This window comes from Symphalangus syndactylus, chromosome 12 (genome assembly GCF_028878055.3).
Source record: "Symphalangus syndactylus isolate Jambi chromosome 12, NHGRI_mSymSyn1-v2.1_pri, whole genome shotgun sequence".
Classification (NCBI taxonomy): domain Eukaryota; kingdom Metazoa; phylum Chordata; class Mammalia; order Primates; family Hylobatidae; genus Symphalangus; species Symphalangus syndactylus.
The window spans coordinates 135,738,658-135,758,418 of NC_072441.2; the positions used below are offsets into that span (position 1 = coordinate 135,738,658).

General features: G+C 42.7%; 1 protein-coding gene across 3 annotated transcripts in view; it reads left to right on the forward strand.

Annotated features, from left to right (window-relative positions):
• HIVEP3 (HIVEP zinc finger 3) overlaps positions 1 to 19,761 on the forward strand; it is a 527,761-nt gene that overhangs the window by 108,991 nt on the left and 399,009 nt on the right. The window lies entirely within an intron of this gene.

The following is a 19,761-nucleotide window of genomic DNA, read 5'->3' on the forward strand; positions in this document are numbered from 1 at the left end:
TGCCGTGGCTTGCTGCTCCGGATTGTTTAGGCGGACTGCAGTAGCCTGCTTGGTTGAGAATGAGATTCGTATGATGCTGGTTGCTGAGACAGAAGGGATAGCTTTCTCTTTCCCCCTTAATCCTAGCCCCCTGAAAATATTCCTAAAGCAAAATAATCTCCCAACCCCCAACCCGACCCAACCAAATCCAAACCAAACTCCTATTCTATAGGGGATTCTCGCCTCTCTGCTAGCAGAGAGAGTGTCCTCTCCAAGTTATGCCCCACATTTTACTGTCTTCTAAATGGAAACACTGATGGTGCCGAATGGTCCCTGATGATGTTGTCCAGGCTGCTGAGGACTCCTGAGTGTGGCAGTGGTGCAGAGGAACTTGAAGGCTCTGCATTGGTTTCCTTTAACATAGCTGGTTTGGTTTCTGTTGCAGGTCAGGAATATTTCTGTGGCTAAGGCCCTTCCTTGAATTTTGGGGGCAGTGGTTGCAGGAAGAGGGTCTGCAGGTCTGGTTGCTGGGTGAGCAGCACCCTGGCCCTCTTTCTGGTGTACCCTGACGTTTCTGGTAGCCCTTGGCATTGTAACCACAGCAGCCAGGTGCCCACTGGCTACCTGGAGTGCTTCGGTTTTGTTAACTCTGGTGTGCATTTTGTGTGTTGCGGGGGGAGGGAAGAGGAAGGAGGGAGAATGAGGTGTTTGCTGAACTGATCTGCATGGCAGTGTTCTCCAGCCCATGTTTGTGTGATTATGTAATGATCAGACGTGTGCCCAAACAGCTCCCCACCATCTCCTGGCTCTCCCCCAGACTGAAGAAGTTGGGTGCTACAGTTGTTTAAGATGTCTTTATGTAATTATGTGTGTGCTGGGGACAGGGAGAGAGTGGGGGCAAGGAGGAATAATTCGAGCAACTTAAATGTGAAGAACACAGGTCAGTGATCGTGTGTCCCTCTGAGGACAGCGTGGTATTAGCTCTGGGTCAGTTTGATCTGAAGACCCTCCCGTATCTCTTTCAGCCAGTAATTGCTTATCTGAACTTTCATTTGGTAATTTCACCCCTCTTGCACCCTGGAGACAGTTGGACCCAGGAGAAGGACCCCTGCAGGGCCTCCAGTTTCCCAATTCCAGGCAGAAAATGAATCCTGAAGCCAGGGTAATAGGCCAGGTCCCAGCTGTTCTTCATGGTCCTGCTGAGCAGCCAGTGGGGGGAGGAGTTCCTGTCCACTAGGGTGTCACTTGTGCTCTGGGGTTGGGCTGTACTGTGGGGCTGAAGAGTAGACCTCAGATGCTGTCTGAGCTGTTTAACATATGCTCTTTAAAGTTGTGATGGCTTGCAGAGGCTGGAGGCCCTTTATGTAGTTGCATTTAAAGATTGTGGGAGTTTTTTGCAGGGAAGGAGGACAGTTGTCCAACCAAGATACCTGCAGGCAGGAGGAGAGGGTGTGTGTGACACTTAGCTCTCTCTGCTTCCCCCCCACTCCGTCTAGTTAAGGCACCCACAGGACACAGAATTGTTAACAGGGGCCTTTTTGTCACACCCCTGAGCGCCTCAGCCTGGGGCTGTTAGGCAGATTTGTTAATTTGATGGCAAAGTCTGGCCCCTTAAGGCTAAGATTGTTTTTTTGCCCTCAACACCCCAGTGGGTTTGCCTTGAGGACCAACTACTACTGTGAACTCTGTGGCAATGGATCAAGATGTGTTCAACTGGCACTATTGTTGGGCTGTCTCCGCCCATTGTGTTTTAGTGGCAGCCACCCTCCTTGGAGTGGAGAAGTGTGTGCTGCCTTTGGGCCCTTGCCAAGTGAGCTGTTGAGACATTTAGTGTGTGAAAGGTACAGGCAAGAAGAAGATGCATTTAGTCTGAAGTCCTGGCAGGTTCTAGGACCTGACTTGATGAAAGATAACATTAAGAAAGCTGCGTGACAACTGGATAGAATTAAACTTGTCTCTCACTCCCTACTCTGTGAGTTCCCTGATGTCTTTAAGGCTCTTTTCTGCCCTCCATGCTGCCCATCAAGGAGTCCCTAACATGCTGTTCTCCATCCTGTTTCCTGGGGAGTCAAAGTGTATTTACAAATCTGCAGATGCACTGGGCGGGCAGGGCTGGAAAACACTGGCTGTATCAACAGGCAGCACTGGCATTCTGGGTCAGACTTGGCCAAAGCCCATGACCATTTTTCTTCCTTATCTGTAAGGTGTAACCATCATAACCTTACCAAGACCACTGAACTATCTTGAGAAGAAAAATGAGATACGTTTAGTAACATATGCTCTGTAGTTGATGGGTATTAGGATAATACCACAACAATCTGGAACTCACATTTACATAATTTCCTTTATCTAGTCGGGACCTAGGTGGCAAATCAAGAGAAAGTCCATGAGCTACAGTTCATGAATTTTGATCACTGGAGGAAATTTTGTATCCTCTTGCAGGCCTCTGTATTTACTTCAAGTTTTAATAGACTTGGTTATTAGTTTGTCAAAGGCACCTAGCAAATCGGAAGCAACTGATACTGTACTGTGCAAGGATTATTAAAGATCTTTTATCAAGTATCAGTAAGAAGTAAGAGTAAGAAACAGAAAAACTAAAAAAAAATTTAAAAGGCACAAGAATTCAAGGCATGGAATTCTAAAGCTGATATGAGCATTTAATGTAAGCAATTCAGTGAAATTTTATGTATTTCGATGGATCTTTGGTACTCTGTTTTATAACATAGTAACTGATGCTCACAATGACCCACATGTACCCATAGAAGTTAAAATTATATTTCGTTCATCCAATTTAAAAAGACAAGAGTTTTGAAGTATCCCCAAATGATTTTTTTTTTTTTCATGATTCTTAGAGAAAAAACTGCAACTATCCATGATAATGGCACCCGTGAGGTTTCTGGATAGCCAGTGGCTTACTGGTCAAAATTATATTACAACTATAAAGCCCTGCTGTTGAAATTGAGAACTTTATGATCTCTTGTCAAAATTTATCAGGGAACTACTATGCTACTCTTATTATTAGTGGTTATGTTCTAACATTTGATACTAAAGAAAATACTCATGAACCTCAACCTGTCTTCTTATGATCAGGAAACACACTTAGAGTTCTTCCAACTTGATGACTTTAATTCTGGAGTTGGAAGAGACCTGGTGATGGAAAAGATGGAGCAGGAGAGGTAGACCCTACTGCTATCTGTTTCTTACATCTGTGTAGCAAATGTAGTCTTACCACTACCCGGATGTTGTTCAAGCTGTCACGGCCACACCCTTATGCTAAGCGATGGTGTTTTTTGAGTTCAGACATCGTGCTGAAAACTGGAAGGTGGCTGAGATACATGAGCAGTGCCAAACTTGGCCTGACCCTCTGACAATGTGTTCAGTTAAAATTTGCTCCAAAACAAAGGCAAGAGGAAAAACAGAAGTAAAGGAAAATAAATGTAGACATTTTTAAAATAGTATTTTAAAAATTCAATACATACGTGGAAAATGTGAGGACCTAATTAAAAGTAGTGGAAGAGTATTTCTCAGCTTCTAGATGTACATACATTCATTGTTTTGGTAACTTACTTGAAAAAATTCTTTAACTAAAAGAAACTGTCAGTAACAGATTATTGAATATAATCACAAATACTGAGAACTCTCCAAAAGTTCCCTGTATCTAATTGTAATATAATGGAGAAAACGGTATTCCCTGAAATCCCGGGGGCTTGGAAGGCAGAGGAGGTGAGGCATGATGGTGGGAAGTGACTGAACCACACTATCCAGAGGGCTGCCCTGTTGGGAGGTTGGGAGGTTTCACAGTTGGAAATATGTGCTTGGGAGGCAGGACAACAATGAAAGTGGTGAGTACGTGACTGATGGGTCTCCGCTCCTCATTACTAAGTGTTTTTGAAATGCCAGGTGCAGCTGGAATTCTTGTGGATAAAGGGGGGAGCTTTATATCTAAATATGAAGTAGGGATGATCTGAAAATGCCCTTCAGATCTGGGGAGCAAAGCCAGGGAGAAGCATAGGGAAGCTAGTCTCAGAAATCTTGAGATCTCTGAGCATCGGTGGACCCTTGAATTGGGGTTTGGGATTAACTTTTAAAAAATGTGTTATGTATGAATAACTGAGATCCAAAGAAAAGCTAATAAACAAATAGTAGAAAGATATGGAAAAAATAAAAGCAGTGTTATAAACTCACGATATGCTCTGCTGAATCTCAGTCACCAGTTTTAGTCTATTGAGTCATTCATTGGACTTCTAGGCTTAGCATTAGATGTTGAAACTATCTTAAGATCAGAGGAGCTGGATACAGTGGCTCATGCCTGTAATGCCAGCTGCTCAGGAGGCTGACATGGGAGGATCACTTGAGCCCAGGAGTTTGAGATCAGCCTGGGCAACATAGCAAGACCTTGTCTTAAAAAAAATAAAAATAAAATTATCTGGACATGGTGGCTCACACCTGTAATTCTAACTACTCGGGAGACAGAGGCGGGAGGATCTCTTGAGCCCAGGGGTTTGAGCCTGCCATGGGCTATGATCACATCACTGTACTCCAGCCTGGACAATAGAGCAAATACATCTCTTAAAAACAAAAAGATCAGAGATGCCCTGATAAACATGAATTGATTGGATTTAAATAGAAGAAGAATTTTGAAATCCTTTTCCATCAAAATTCTATACAGTAGACGCTTGACATTCTCAGTGGATACATCTCAAGCCCTTGGCAAATCCACAAGTTTGCAAATGCAGAAATATTTGCATATGCTCTTGACTTCCTCCTGAATCAGGTTTCAGTCCAGAGTGAAGAGGTTCCTATGACTATTCACAGGCTACCAATTATTTGCCTTTTCAATTTGCACTCAAGGAAATTAAGTTTCTCTCACCTCTAGAGAGTTTCTGTTTCCCTGGTGGCATCTTGGGATGGGGTTACTGGGTCTTTGAGAAGGCTCCCTCTCTAGCTAAGTGACTTATTCTTTGCTGTGGCTTTGCAACATGCAGTTCACATTTGTGCTCCAGAGAAAAGACAAATTGCCACGTGATGTGGCTATTAGGGGTTGTTCACAAATAACTGAAAAAGTGTTGAATCTACAAGCATCTGCTGGGTTTGCTAAAAAATTGCACATGTGTGCAGCCCCTCAAACTCCCCCCAATTCCCTGGCCCTCAGTATACACTTAATACAGTGTTAGAAACTTCCCCTGACTGTCAGCAAATCTTGATGAGGGGAATTGGGCATAGCACAGCTGAAGCGTCTGGTAAAGAACTTAAAATGAGAGCATCACCGTTGAAATCTTAGCAAGAGAAGCAGAATGTAGTCATTTGCTCCATGCCCTCATTTTGAAGATTTCAAAATTTGAGAAAAAAACCCACTATGATTATGATTGTATTAAATAAAGGAGCCAGAGCATAATGTGCCCTGGAGGTTGGGCCTTGCTGTACCTCGCTGGAAAGATTCTCACAAGAATGTTTTGGAGTGGTTTGGGGAGAAGCGCATAGAATTTTAAGTGGGTTTAAGAGCACACCAATTACAATTGAGGAGAGCATCTTTGCCCAGCAACTAGAAAAGATATGGCAGGAACTGCAGCAATTTGGTATAAGAGTTTCTTATTAAATTTGTGTGGTGACCATCTTTTGAAATAACTTTAATGAAATAGCCCCTAGATGCAAATGAATGCTTATAAACTGTGTAGAAAGGTCTAAAGAATAACATTATGACCAACACTTATGTACTCAGCAGTCAATTTGAGAAAAAGAATGTTACTTGAACCTTTGACATCCCCTGTGTACCTCCCTCCACCCTATCCCATTCCCTCTCTTCTCAGGGATTACCATCTTCTAGACATTTCTGTACCTTTTATTCCCCTATGCTTTTCTTTATTGTCTTATGCTCTTGCATTTGTATCCCTAAACAATATAGTGTCTAGTTATGCATGTTCGTGAACTTCATATAAATGGAATCACACTGTTTTATTCTTTTGTTCTTAATGCTCTTGTGTAGTCCATGTACACCACACCAGTAAGGCTCACTGGTTGACAAACAACTGAAATATTTCCGTATCAGTTGGTAAGTTGCTGCTTACCTGATCCTTCCCAGGTGCTCCTATGGTACTTCTCCAAGTCCACTCCTTTCTAAAGGGATTACACCTGGCATGGCAGGGGGTCTTGGGTACCAGCTCTGGCACTAGGGCTGGGACTTCATTTGATTGGACATTGTGCCAACTGGTTGTTAAATGTTTCGTCCTGGATTCATTCACATTGTTGGGTGTACCTGAAATTTTTTCATTTTGCTGAACCATAATATTCCATTGAATGAATATATGGCAGTTTATATGTCTATTCTATTATTAACGAATGCTTAGCTTATTTCCAGTATTTTGCTATTATAGATAGTGCTGCTGTAAACATTTTTTTTTTTCAAGTTCCTTGCTAAGTATGTGTGTAAGTTTACTTAGGGAATACACATAATAGTAAAATTACTGGCCACAGACTATGGGCATTCTCAATGCTGCTAAAATAGTTCAGAATTTCTATTGTGTCATATGAGTTTCACTTTAATTAAAAATTAATTTCCAATGTGTTTAACCAATTTCTATATCCAGCTGCAGTTGCTCCTATTGCTCTCGAATCTTGCAAACACTTTATATTTTGTAGGATATTGTCAAAAATTTTTGCCAGTCTTGTGGATGTGTAACAGTATCTAATCTGGTTTCAATTTATATACATTTGATTACTAAAGAGGGTCAGTATCTTTTCATACACTGTTGACCTTTTGGATTTTCTTTTTTTTGTGTGAAATACCTCTTTAAGCCTTTTGCCCATTTATTTGAAAATTGGGTAGTTTACATCTTTCTTATTCTTTATTTGTAGGAGTTCTTTATATATACAGGAGACTATTTCTCTGTGTTGCCAAAATACTTTCTCCTTATTTGTGATTTTTTTTCACCATCCTTTTTAGTATCTTTACAGTGGCAGAAATTCTTAATTTTAATGTAATAAAATTTATCAAGTTTTCCTTTATCATTGAACATTTTGTGTCTTTTAAAGGACATCCTTAAGGACAATTCTTGTATTGTCTTCTAAATGTTTAAGCTTTGCCTTTCATGTTCAACATTTCACCTTGCGAATGATGTTTTTTATGGATTTGATATTCCTAATCAGGATAAGAAACTACTCCTGTAGTTTGCAAAGAGCTTTTTTTCTTTCAAATTATATACATGGAGGTTTATTAAATACTTCCTCTACATTTATTGAGAAGATTTATATAATTTTTTTCTTTAATTTATTAATAGCTGGTAAACTAATTTTCCAATGTTAACCTTGCTTTTCTAGAATAAACCTGACTTGGTTGTAATGGGTTCATTTCTTATACGTTGCTAGGTTTTTTTGCTAATAAAATTTAGAAGTTTTACATCTATCTTCATGAGTGTGTTGTACTGTAATTTTCACTTCTTATGTTATTCTTGGCAGGGTTTTCTATCATGGTTTTGCTGAATTTGTAAAGTAAGTTATAGAATGTTTCCTCTTTATCTGTTCTCAGAAAAAGATTATGTGAGGCAGGAATTCTTTCTTTCCTGAAGATTTTTAACCTCTGATTCAATTTCTTCAATAGATAGTGGGTATTCAGGTTTTAATTTTTTTCTTAAATCAATATTGGTAAATTAGATTTTTCTAGAAATTTATCCATTTTATCTGAGTTTTCAAAATTTTTACCTTGAATCTACTTATAAGATGCTGTTATTTTTTAATATTCTGTAGGATCTGTGGTTATGTCCACTTTTCATTTGTAATACCTTCTATAATTTTGTTAAATAGTCTTTTAAAAATTTTCTCAATGTTATTAGAGACTATTTTTAATCCTTGACTTGCTGATCCTCTCCATCTTTTGTTTTCTGGTTTATGAATGTCTATACTAATTTTTATTATTTTCTTCCATCTAACTTATTTACATTTGAGCTATTTTTCTTTCTTAACTTTTTTTTTTCAGTTTTTTTTTTATTATTATTATACTTTAGGTTTTAGGGTACATGTGCACAATGTGCAGGTTTGTTACATATGTATCCATGTGCCATGTTGATTTCCTGCACCCATTAACTTTCTTAACTTTTTAAGGTAAGTGTTTGGCTTTTTTAATTTTCAGGATTTTTTCCCCATTATAAGCATTGTAAGCTATACAATATTTACTCTAACTTCATATATTTTGATATGTAATATTTTTATATAATTTGGTTCTAAATATTTTATAATTTTCACTATGATTTATTCTTTGACTTACGATTTAAAGCTGTGTTTCTTTTTAATCCTCTGAATATTTGTTTATTTTTCTTATTATCTTTTTGTTACTAATTTCTAACTTAATTGCCTCATGGTTGTCAAATATTGTTTGAGTGCTACCCAGCCTTTTAAATTTATTGAAGCTTACTGTAAGGCTTGGTATGTGGTCACTTTTCATAATGTTCTGTGGATCCTACCACTGTTAGATGCAGTGTTCTATGTAACTCTATTAGATCAAGCTTCTTCACTGTGTTGTCCAAGTCTTTTATATCTTTGCTGATTTTTGTATGCTTGTTCAATCAGTTACTGAGAGAAGTATATTACAATCTCCCACTATGATTGTCGATTTTTCTGTTTCTTCTTATGGTCTGTCAGTTTGTGTTTTATATATTTTGACCTTTGTTATTAGGTACCTATAGGTTTGAATTGTTTTATCTTTCTGGTGAAATGAATCTTTTATAATTAAGTGAAACTTGTTTCCTTAGTAATTATTTCAGTCTTAAAGTCTATTCTGATTAATATTAACATAGGTCTACCAACTTCATTTTGGTATTTTCCAATAGAGCCTGAAGTACAGTTTTAGAATTTTCTTTATTGAGGGTCTGTTGGTGACAACTTCTTCGATTTTGTTTGCTTGCAAATACACTAATTTTCCCCTTGTTTTTGAGAGAGGTTTTTACTGGGTAGAATTAGGGTAGAATTCTAGGTTGCCAGTTATTTTCTCTCCAACACAATGAAGATATTATTCAACTGTCCTCTGTTTCCATTATTGCCTCTAAAATCTACTGTCTTGTCTACAGACAAGACTGTCTCCTTTGAGAATAATCTGTGTTTTCCTTCTGGTTCCTTTAAATTGTTTGGTGTTCTGTAGTTTCACAAAGCATATCTAGGTATATATTTATTTTTATTTCTCATACTTGGTATTCATTGGAGTTCCTGGATCCATGTGATAGTATCCTTTATGTTATGGGAAATTCTTATCCTGTCTCCTCTTCCCATGAGGCCACAAAAGATAAAAGTGAAGGTCACTTTGTTGGCTAATGTCTTCAAGCTAGCTTCAGGGATTGGCTCTTATTCTAGGCTTCAGATTTTGCTTAGTTTTTGCTCACTGAATATGTCTTACTAACTTGCCAGCTCATCAGTCATTTCAAAAGATGTTTTTCTATAGTATCCAGTTTGCTTAGTGTTTTCAGTAGAGTTGGCTACATATCGAATCCACCATGGTTCAGGAAATGAAAGTCTATAAGGTTTTCTTTAATACCACAATAATCCTTAACACTTGAAACCACGAAAGACTATGCCAAGTCTATTAACAGAATGTATATATCCACCCACATGTATTTATTACAGTGGCCAGTCTATTTAATAATTCATTCAGTGATACTATGTTCTTAGTAATGTAACCCATACATGTTCCTTCCAGGCTAAGATAGAAGACAAGTTGGTGCTAGTGGGTTGGGTAGGGGTGCTTTAAACCTGCCAATAAGAGTCTTACTAGAATAGAAGTGAATGATATTGAGTAGATATAGGTAGTTTAGCCTTTAAATGCAAAAGTATATCAGGTACTAGGGAGTTAATTATTCTTTCTTAGTAAATTGAGAGAGCTGATGGATTTTTGGCCAATTTTCAGTTCTACACATTGGCAATTCTGCTTTAACAGGCTATTTCTCCTGATACAGCTTTTATTACAAACCTGGAACAGAGTGAGTTAGGATTAGAGATGGTCTCTTTCCTCTTCCACTTACTAGATGCCCAGAACCACTCACTTTTTTCTCTTATAGATGCCTGTTTTTTTGTTTCGTTTTGTTTTGCTTTTGCTTTTTTCTGTCTTGGGCCAGAGTTGTACCCTCCTATCTCTTCAATCTCCAGTTTTTATAGAATTATAGGCTTCACCACCTGGAGACCATCTCTCTTTTAGAGAAATAAAAAGTGAAAGCATCTAGTTCTCCAATACTATCTCTCTCAATTTCCAACAAACAGGACTTGGATGGCAGCTGGCATCCCCAGCTCCCCTTCCATTGCCCATGTGTCTGAGTTGCGCTTGGCTGAACTCAACTTCCATGCCTCTTGGCCAAGGGACTTTATAAACTCTCTTTGTCCAAGAGGTTTCCGACCGATAACTCTGATGTGGTTTACTGCCAGGCCAGCGGGTCCTGCTGCTCACTTCTTGGTGTAACTTCTGCGCAAGGGACAATTGGGTTGTCATTGTTCTCTTCCCTTCCTGTGAGCCTACTAGTGGTGGGGCACAGCAGATGGACATTCTGGCTGCCATGGGCCTCCTGCAGGCCCAGGGGAGGGAACCGTGCCAGTCTCACATTCTCTTCCCATTACTGCTGCTTCTTTGCCCTGTTAACCTCTCTGTTCACTTCTCATCCAGCGAGGACAGGGATGCACCTCATATGGGTGCTGTCTTAGGTAGCCATGTGGGCACTGGTTGGTGAAGGGTTCCCTCTTTTCCCATCTTTCCCAGAGTTCAAGGTGGTAAGAGCTCACCTTGCTGCTACCGCAGAGTAGTATGGCATTGGCTTCCTCTGTCCTCTCTAACTCCTTTTCTCTCTTACTGTAGCCCCTCTGCCCTACCCCTGTCCCTAACTATCTTGGAGAAAACAATTCAGGGGTTATCAAGGATTACAAGGAAGGAACATGTTTTTCTTGGACAAAGACAAGTGACCTCTCTCCCTCCCAAAGCCGAGTAGTTTTTGGAAAGGCACTTCCTCTTTTTTAATCTATTATATACATGCTTTCTACCTGGGAGGCAGAAGCCACAGAGGGGTCCAATGAGAGCCTTGCGGGCTTGCCAGTCTTCTCTGTGGGTCACTGGCTGCTTTTGCAGAACATCTGCCCCTCTGAAGCAGGCTGAGAACCAGTCTGCCTGGGGGTCTGATCATTTCCACTAATTTGTAATGGCAGTGCTGGAAACGCCTGCAGCTCAGGGCCTGTCACCTAGGCTTGGCTTGGAAAAGGAGGTGGTAGACTTTGAGGAGAGACAGAAAGGAGGGAGAGAGAGAGAGAGAGAGAGGGAGAAAGGAAAGGGGGAAAGAAAGACCAAGGAACAAAAACAAGTAAAGGAAGCAGAACATATGTAACTCTCACTGTTAGCTTCAGAGCATAGCACATTTCAGTTTCGACTGCATGACATCAAGTCTCTTGTTAAAATGTTTTCTAAATTGAGTTTAATTTACATGTAATAAAATTCACCTTTTGAAGTGTACAATTTAATGAGTTTTGACAAGTATCTGCACCAGTGTAGCCATCATCACCATCAAAATATAAAACATTCCCATCATCCCTTAAAATTCCTTCATGCTCGTCACACTTAATTCATCCCTCCTACCCCCATCCCCTTGCAAAACTCTGTTTTCTAAAACTTGAGTTTTGCCTTTCCTAGAATTTCATATAGATAAAATCATAAAATATGCACTCTTTTTGCTTCTGGCTTCTTTCTCTTAGCATGACGCTTTTGAGATTCATCCATGTTGTGTAGATCAGCAATTCATTATTTGTGTGGCTGAATTATATTCCATTGTGTGGATATGCCACAGGATTTTTTTTTTCAGATGGAGTCTTGCTGTGTTGCCCAGGCTGGGGTGCAGTGGTGCGATCTCGGCTCACTGCAACCTCCACCTCCCAGGTTAAAGTGATTGTCCTGTCTCAGCCTCTTGAGTAACAGGGACTACAGGTGCATGCCATCACGCTCGGCTGATTTTTAATATTTTCAGTAGAGACAGGGTTTCACCATGTTGGTCAGGCTGGTCTCAAACTCCTGGACCTCATGATCCACCTGCCTTGGCCTCCTAAAGTGCTGAGATTACAGGCGTGAGCCACCGTGCCCGGCCGCCACAGATTTTTTATCCATCCACCTGTTGATAGAAATTTGGGTTGTTTCCAGATTTGGGCTATTGCAAATGAAGCTGCCATGAACAGTCACATGCAGGTCTTTGTGCCTTCTCAGCTCTCCTAGGTGAACTTCTTCAGGTGCACATTCTGTCTATCCTTGTGTCTGCTAGCCTGTCACCAGGTGGGTCCTTCTGTTTTTCTTCCTATGAGTGAGCATCAGATAAGAATGGGATTTTGGATGCCACCACCTGTGCTAGTCCCTAGCAGTCACTTAGACTGTACTATATTCTAATTGTCTGTTGACCTGTTTGACACCCTTACTAGGCTAGAGGCAATTTGGCATAGGAATTAAGAGCACAGGGTTCAAATCCCAACTCTGTCATATACTAACTGTGTGACCTTGGACAAGTTACTTAACCTCTATGTGCCTCAGTCTCCTCAGCTGCAAAGTGAGGATAACAGTACCTATGTCATGGGGTGTGAAATCAGATAGATAGATAGACAGACATGCTTGGCCTATAGGGAATACTATGTTGTTGAATGACTGGACAAGAAGTAGTATCAGGGTCTGGAATGCACATGTCAGATCTCATTTTAACAGCTCATAATGGCACTGGAACTGTCTCCATCAACTGCTCTGTTGCCTGGCACCCTGGCACCCCAGTTCCCACTGGATGACAAGCACTGCCTTAACACTGCATGGAGAATACTTGTTTCCTTTGTCACCTGCTGGCTCTTCTTCCAGCTCGGATGCTGGCTGTCCCATCCTACTGCTTGAGCTAAAGTTCTGTTTCGGTTTCCCTGAATGTCTATTACCCTTTGAAAAACGTAACTATAAACTATAAGGGATCCCACCTGTTTGCTTTGTTCCTTCTCTCAGTTGTGGGTCCAGACACATCAACTATGTAGGAAGCAAGGCCTAGAGAGGCCCCACCCACACTCTTAAATCCTTATACCCTAGTTCGCAAAAATCTTCATGTTCCACAGGACTAAAAGCCCTATGTTGACTAGAGACATGGCAAAGGAACCACAGGCTCAGAAATATTTGTCCTGCAACTCTATCAAGAATGTAACTGTCAGGGCAGCCTTCATCACAGCCAGGGTTGTAGATGCTCATCCCTCTTCTGCAAGCCAAGGGCCAAGGACCCTTGTGGATGGCAGCTCTCTTATTAGGATGGGGGATTGGAGGCCCATGAGGGCAGAGGTGGAAACAAAGATTCAACCTCACAGCCCTTAATCCAGAGAAGCACTTCCTGGGTGTGACCATTTTCTCTCTTGAAGAATAAGATGATTCTGGACCAAGGTGATCAAAAGAACTAGAGAAATCAAAATGCAGGATTGATCTTTGATCCTCAGCAAAGTGGGGCATAAAGTACAATGAATGAAGTTTCAAGTACAATCCTCTGTGGGCCGGTGGGAGGTGTTTCTAGAGTATGGGAACTCCAAATGGTACCATATCATGGCCTCCTTTTACGGCACACTCTGTGTAAAGCCTGGTGGTAAGCACCTTCCATGGATAGTCTCCCTTAATTCTACTTCCGGGAGTGGAAAATGATCATTTTCCCTTACAGCAGTGGGTCTCATCAGGGGGTTCTGATTTTGTTGGTTTGGGGCAAGCTCTGGGTATTTGGACTTTTAAACACTTCCCCAGTGATTTTAATGTGCAGCCAAGGTCAGGACCTGTTTTACAGTCAAGGGAATTGAGGCTTCAGAGGTCAAAGTCACTGGCCCGGGGGTCACCAAGCTGTTTGGGGAGGCGCAGTTACAGCACAGGCCTGTGTGACTGCGTTGTTTGATCCTGAGGCCCTCCTTCTGCTGCCAATCAGAAAACGGTCAGGACCAGGCACGGTGGCTCAGGCCTGTAATCCCAAGACTTTGGGAGGCCAAGGTCGGCAGATCACTTGAGGCCATGAGGTCGAGATCAGCCTGGGCAACATAGAGATACCCCAACTCTACTAAAAATGTAAAAATTAGCTGGGCATGATGGCACATGCCTGTAATCCCAGCTGCTCAGGAGGCTGAGGCATGAGAGTCACTAGAACCCAGGAGGTGGCTGCAGTAAGCCAAGATCATACCACTGCACTCCAGCCTGGGTGACAGAGTGAGACTGTCTCAAAAAAAAAAAAAAAAAAGGGAAAGTGGTCAGGGTGCTGGGCAGGAAATGGTCAGTAGGGATGATGCAAAGATGCTGATGGCTTTCCCAGTGCATCCTTGCTGACCCAATATTCTTTAAGAGGCAAGCATGTGTGTGCTGTGAGTCTAAAAGGCTCCCTGGACAGAAAGCCGTCAGCCTCAGCTGCTGGCCAGCTCAGCAGAGGAGCACACCACCCAGCTGCCCGTCAACTCTTGGTCCAGGCTTAGCTTGGTTGCATCCAGCTTCAAGAAACAAGGACAGATGCTTTTTGATTTCTTTTCTAATGTCACCTCATAGCCAGGCATAAATGTCTTGGTCCCTCCTGAGGAGAGAAGGGTAGGACAAGTCGGGCAAATGTGGTCTTTTCTAGCCTCACCTCCAGTAATAATTGCAGAATAACAAGGCCTGAGTGCTCACTGCATTCATCAGCACCATGCTGAGGACCTTGCACACATCACCTCATGTTACCTTCACAGGAATCTTGTGAAGTAAAGACTCTTAGTATCTCAATTTTTCAGATGGGGAAACTGAGGCACAGAGAGTCTGGCAGCAGAAATGGGAGTGATCCTAGGCAGTTGCTGAGCCTGGCTCAACTCTTAATCATCATCCTACGTGACCTCCATAGATCTGTTTTTGCCTTGTTCTTGAATTGTTTCAGGAGCCCCATCTAGTCCCCAGCCTGAAAATCAGCTTTGAGCAAGGGAGATGCTGCTGCATTTCTAGCACAGAGTTGGATCCATAGCAGGTGTTCAGTAAATGATAGTTGGTAGATGTATTTTATTTTATTTCAATTGATTTTATTTCTCCAGATTCTACAATATCACAGTACTGTGATAATAATAAACATGTCCCAGGAATGTAACCCAAGTTACCCAGTTTTTATGTTTTGACTTCTAAGTATTTCTAAATACTCTCCATACTCTCTTAATTGTTGTGTCACAATCAGTTTTAGTAGCTGTGCTACGTTCACACCCTATAGTTGTCCAAGAAGAGCACCTCTCTGCAGTGTAAGAGCCTCGGTGTCTTTCTTTGAAGGATTCTTTACCAGAATAGAAACGGAAACGATTCTACATGGTAGCTATCCCTGCACCATCCGGGCCCTCGGAATGAAGTTGTTTGTTTGGTGGGCTCTTCCAGGGTAATCCACACAAAACTCTATCCCAATTTAGCAGCAGACATTGCCGGCGCTCTGCTCAGATGGCCTTGGATCACTTTGGCCACTTCTGTGTGCCCATCCTGCAGCTTCTGTAGCTCTGTTTCTAAAGCTTTGCCCCATCGCCTTCTTCAAAGGATTGCCCTCTTGCCAAGAGAGTTGGAGTGGTTGGGAGTTTCTGTCCTCGCCACGACAGTCTGTAGCCAATATTAATTAGAGTGGGAATATGAAAGGTCAGCCACCTTGCCCTGGCAGTTGGGGGGTGGGGGTGTACAAACTCGGAGGAGGTTCGGTTTACATTCCAGGACCCTCCCTGGGGTCAGGCTGAGGCTGGGATGTGGCCTGAGGTCATGCTTGGCTTGGCCTCTCCCCTCTCTGTCCTGCTTCTCCACTCTCCTACAGGCCACTCTGGGGACATTTATTCAATGAATCACTCATCTAGGAATCCTTATCTCAGGGTTTCCTTTGGGGGAACATGACCTAAGTGAAAGCAATGCTGGCCGGATGTCTTTCAGACCGGAAAATGCCTCGAATTCTCTTTTAAGCATTCTTTTTAGTGTCCGGGATTCTGCCCTAAGCCTCCACCTAAACTGGGGGTCCCACTTCCCAGGGACACTAACACACCCCCCCCTCCTCACCACTGGCTCATTCCTGTGGGTAGTTTCTGGGCTTTCCAGCTCTCTCCCTCCTCACTTCTTAACCAGACTTTACTCTGCTTCTGTTTCATTCATTCAATACCCAACAGGTATTGAATCCCTATTCTGTGTCAAGCATCCTCCTAGGTGCTGGGGTACAGCTGTGAATAGAGCAGACAAGGAGCTCGCCCTAACAGACCTTAAGGGAAGAAGGCAATTCACAAGTAAACAAAGAAGCAAGACAGCACACATTAAGATAATGGCTGCGAAGGAAATAGGCTAAGGAGTGGGGCTAAGCAATTGGGGTGTGAGTGAGGCAGCCTCCTGGGCTGTGTGCATGGTGTCACCTCCCTCCTCCGCTTCAGCCCTTGCATGCCCGGCCACACCTGCTCCTGAGAAAAGCACCTCTGACCTGCGTCTTAATAAATGCCAGTGACATTGTCCTAACTTTGTCTTTCTTGCCCTCTCAGTGGCATTTTGTGAAGTTTAAAACTCTGCATCTTGTTTTCTTCCCTGGGCTTCTGAGGCACCAGCCTCTCCTGGTTTTCTCCATGTTTTTCAGGCTTCTCCTGCACAGCCTCCTCTGCTGCCTCCACCACCCCTCTGCTGCCTCCACCACCCCTCTGCTGCCTCCACCACCCCTCTGCTTGGCTATTGAGGATCGCAGCTCCCTAGACTCGGTCTGAGGATTTCTCGTCTTACAATGTAGTCCTCCCCTAGGTGAAGGTGTCACCTCCCCTGGTGTCAGTTTCCGTGCATCTCATCTGGACCCCTCTTTGGAAGAACTGACTGTAAATGCAGCCCCCTTCTTAGCATCTCCACTTGGATGACTCAACACATGGATAACTCGGCTCAGCACCTTCCCACACGCATGACCAACCCACACCCTAGCCCCTGCCTCAGCCTGTGAGTCTCTCCTCTTCAGATGCACCCTGTCTTAGGAAGGGGCACCACTGTCCCCCAAGCTGCTTGGGCCAGAAGCCGGACTTCACTCTCTCCTCTCTACCACCTGTTACACTTAAGCTGTCACCAAGTCCTGTGCATTCCTCCTCCTAAGGATGAGTGCATGAATCCATCCACTTATCCATCCTGACATCCACTCCCTCTCCAGGCCACTATTGCTTGACTGCTGCAAGAGATTCCTCACAGGTCCCCCACGTCCTGCCTTGACGCTTCCAGAATGTTTGCATGGGCCCTGATCATGTCTGTAATTTCTTGCTGAACTAAAGATAATTGAAAATTCTTCCCAAGGTATGCGCCACCCCAGGCAATGGGCCCTGCCTACTTCTCCAGCCTCACCTTCAGCCACTCTCCTTTCTCCCTCTCCTTCAGCCTTCCTAAAAGATGATTCATTCCCACTTATGGCCTTTCCATACACATTTCCTTTTTCCTGGGAAGCTTTTTAGGGAGGGCCATATGTGTGAAGGCTGCTTTCTTTTTCCCTGAAGTGGTGTGATCACCATTGGGATGTGGGGTGAAAGAGACCACCACTGCCTCTCTATTCCCTCTCTACTGGGAAATTTGGAAGAGATCTAGGTGGGAGCACAGGGAGGGGGAGAGGGAAGGGGTAGAGAGGCCCAGCCCAGGGACAGGCAATAAGGGGGTACGTTGTCTGAAGAGAACGTAAAAGCAATAATATAATCAATGAAGTCTGTTAGATTTTGACTCTTACCTTGCACCAAAAATTCTAAAACCTGTTGATGCAAAATACTCTACCCCCAAGGGAGGATTGCTCCCTCCTCTTCCCTCCACTGGATGTGAGAATAACTCTTGGGAGTCTACCAAGTAATAGCAGCAATAACTGTCATTTACTGACCACCCAGTACCAGGCACTTGTTAGATATGTTAGGATTCTCATCACATTAAATCCTTATAGCAGCCCTGTAGGACAGGGCTTGTGGGACCCACTTTAAAGGTGAGGAAACTGAGATTAAAGAGGAAAGCCGGCACAGGCACATCTTGAACTGCTGGCCAGGAAACCCTGCCCATGGGCAGCTATTCTTGAGCAGGGAGCTGGCTGCATTGGCCTGGGCAGAGAAGGCTTTCTGAGATATATATGTATGTATGTATATATATGTATATATATATATATTTCCCTTCAGAATAGCTCTCACAAGCACTGAACTTCCAATAAATCTGCTTTAGTGCAGGGCTTTGTAATGCAACATGAACCCTGAGATGCTCCAGATTCTGCTGACAGGGGAGAAGATCATGGCCTGAGAATGTTTTGGTTCAGGGACAATAATGTAGATTTGGAGAAAGATCAGGCTGGACTTGAATTTTAGACGTACTACTTACAGGATTTTGGGCGGATTATTCTCAGAGCCTCAGTTTCCTCTCTTATAAGCTGGGGGGTAATAATAGTACTTCATAGAGCTACTAGGAGAGTTAAATGATTCAATGAAGGTGACACTTTCATGAGCGTGTTCATTAGGTGATTAGACTCTATAATGCTTGTTAAGCTCATGGCAGATTAAATGATGTATTACGGATGTGTGACAGTCAGCTGACATTAGGAGTTCAAGACCAGCCCAGCCAACGTGGTGAAACCCCGTCTCTACTAAAAACACGAAAAATTAGCTGGATATAGTGGCGGGCACCTGTAATCCCAGCTACTTGGGAGGCTGAGGCAGGAGAATTGCTTAAACCTGGGCAGCGGAGGTTGCAGTGAGTCGAGATTGCACCATTGCACTCCAGCATGGGCAACAAGAACGAAACTCTGTCTCTAAATAAATAAAAAAATAAAAATAGATATGTGACAAACGTTTGTTTTCTTCCACATAAACATCATCAGGAGAGTATAAATGTTGATTTTTCTTTTTAGGTAGACATCTTACTCTTCAGGGAGTCCGTTAAATAGACAAGAGACACTGAAAACACCTAGAGATGCATAAACTACATCAGATGGGAGCCCACAGTTCTGGTTTAAGTTATTTCCTAGTGAACAAGTTATTTCTTCAGGAACAATCAGTAAATGGATATGTTTCCTGGACATAACATCTTGTTAAAAAGGAGCTTGCTGATATAACTAAGGATATAGTGGCAAAGGTTTTATTTTTAACAGTTTTGTTTTCTTTCCTCATTGATGCTACAAGGAAACATCCAAAATGGCCGTAGCATGTGTTCACCGTCCGCATCTTGTGCAGACCTCAGTGGCAAAGATGCCAGCCCATGGGGCTGAACTGTTCTTCCTCTTTGCAAGGAGGGAGCAATTGGTGTATTAATTAAGCAGTGAATTTTTAATGCTTGCTGAATGAATAGATCTGGTCTGTCTTCTAGCCTGGGAACCAGCACTCTTAGATTTTATGTTATTTCTCCAAAACAATAAATTCTTACAACCCTCTAGTGAGAAAACAAAGCCTCCACTTGCTTCAGCTGGAAGGAAGCTCCATTTGTCTCTCTTCCTACCTGCAGAGACACTGCTACCTTCAGAACTCAGACAGAGGATGACTCTGTGCTGATGGCAGCCAGGTGCCTTCGTAAATTCTTAGACAGGGCTTATTCCACCTCCTGTGTATATCCAGCATGCAGAGGTGGGTGTGTGTGCACACACGTGTTCATGTATGATCTGTTTACATGTGGGCAGGCTGACCTGAAGATGCATCTCAGCCCTGAGGGTCCTTGCCTGAGCCAGTACAGGGAGGTAATGGTAAATGGCAGAAACCCTGTGGATAGAAGTTATGAGCCTTTGCTCTTAGGCTGTGGGAGGCACTACTTAGAGATGAGTGCAAGATGATGATGCGTTTTGGTGAGGGTGTTGTCAGCAG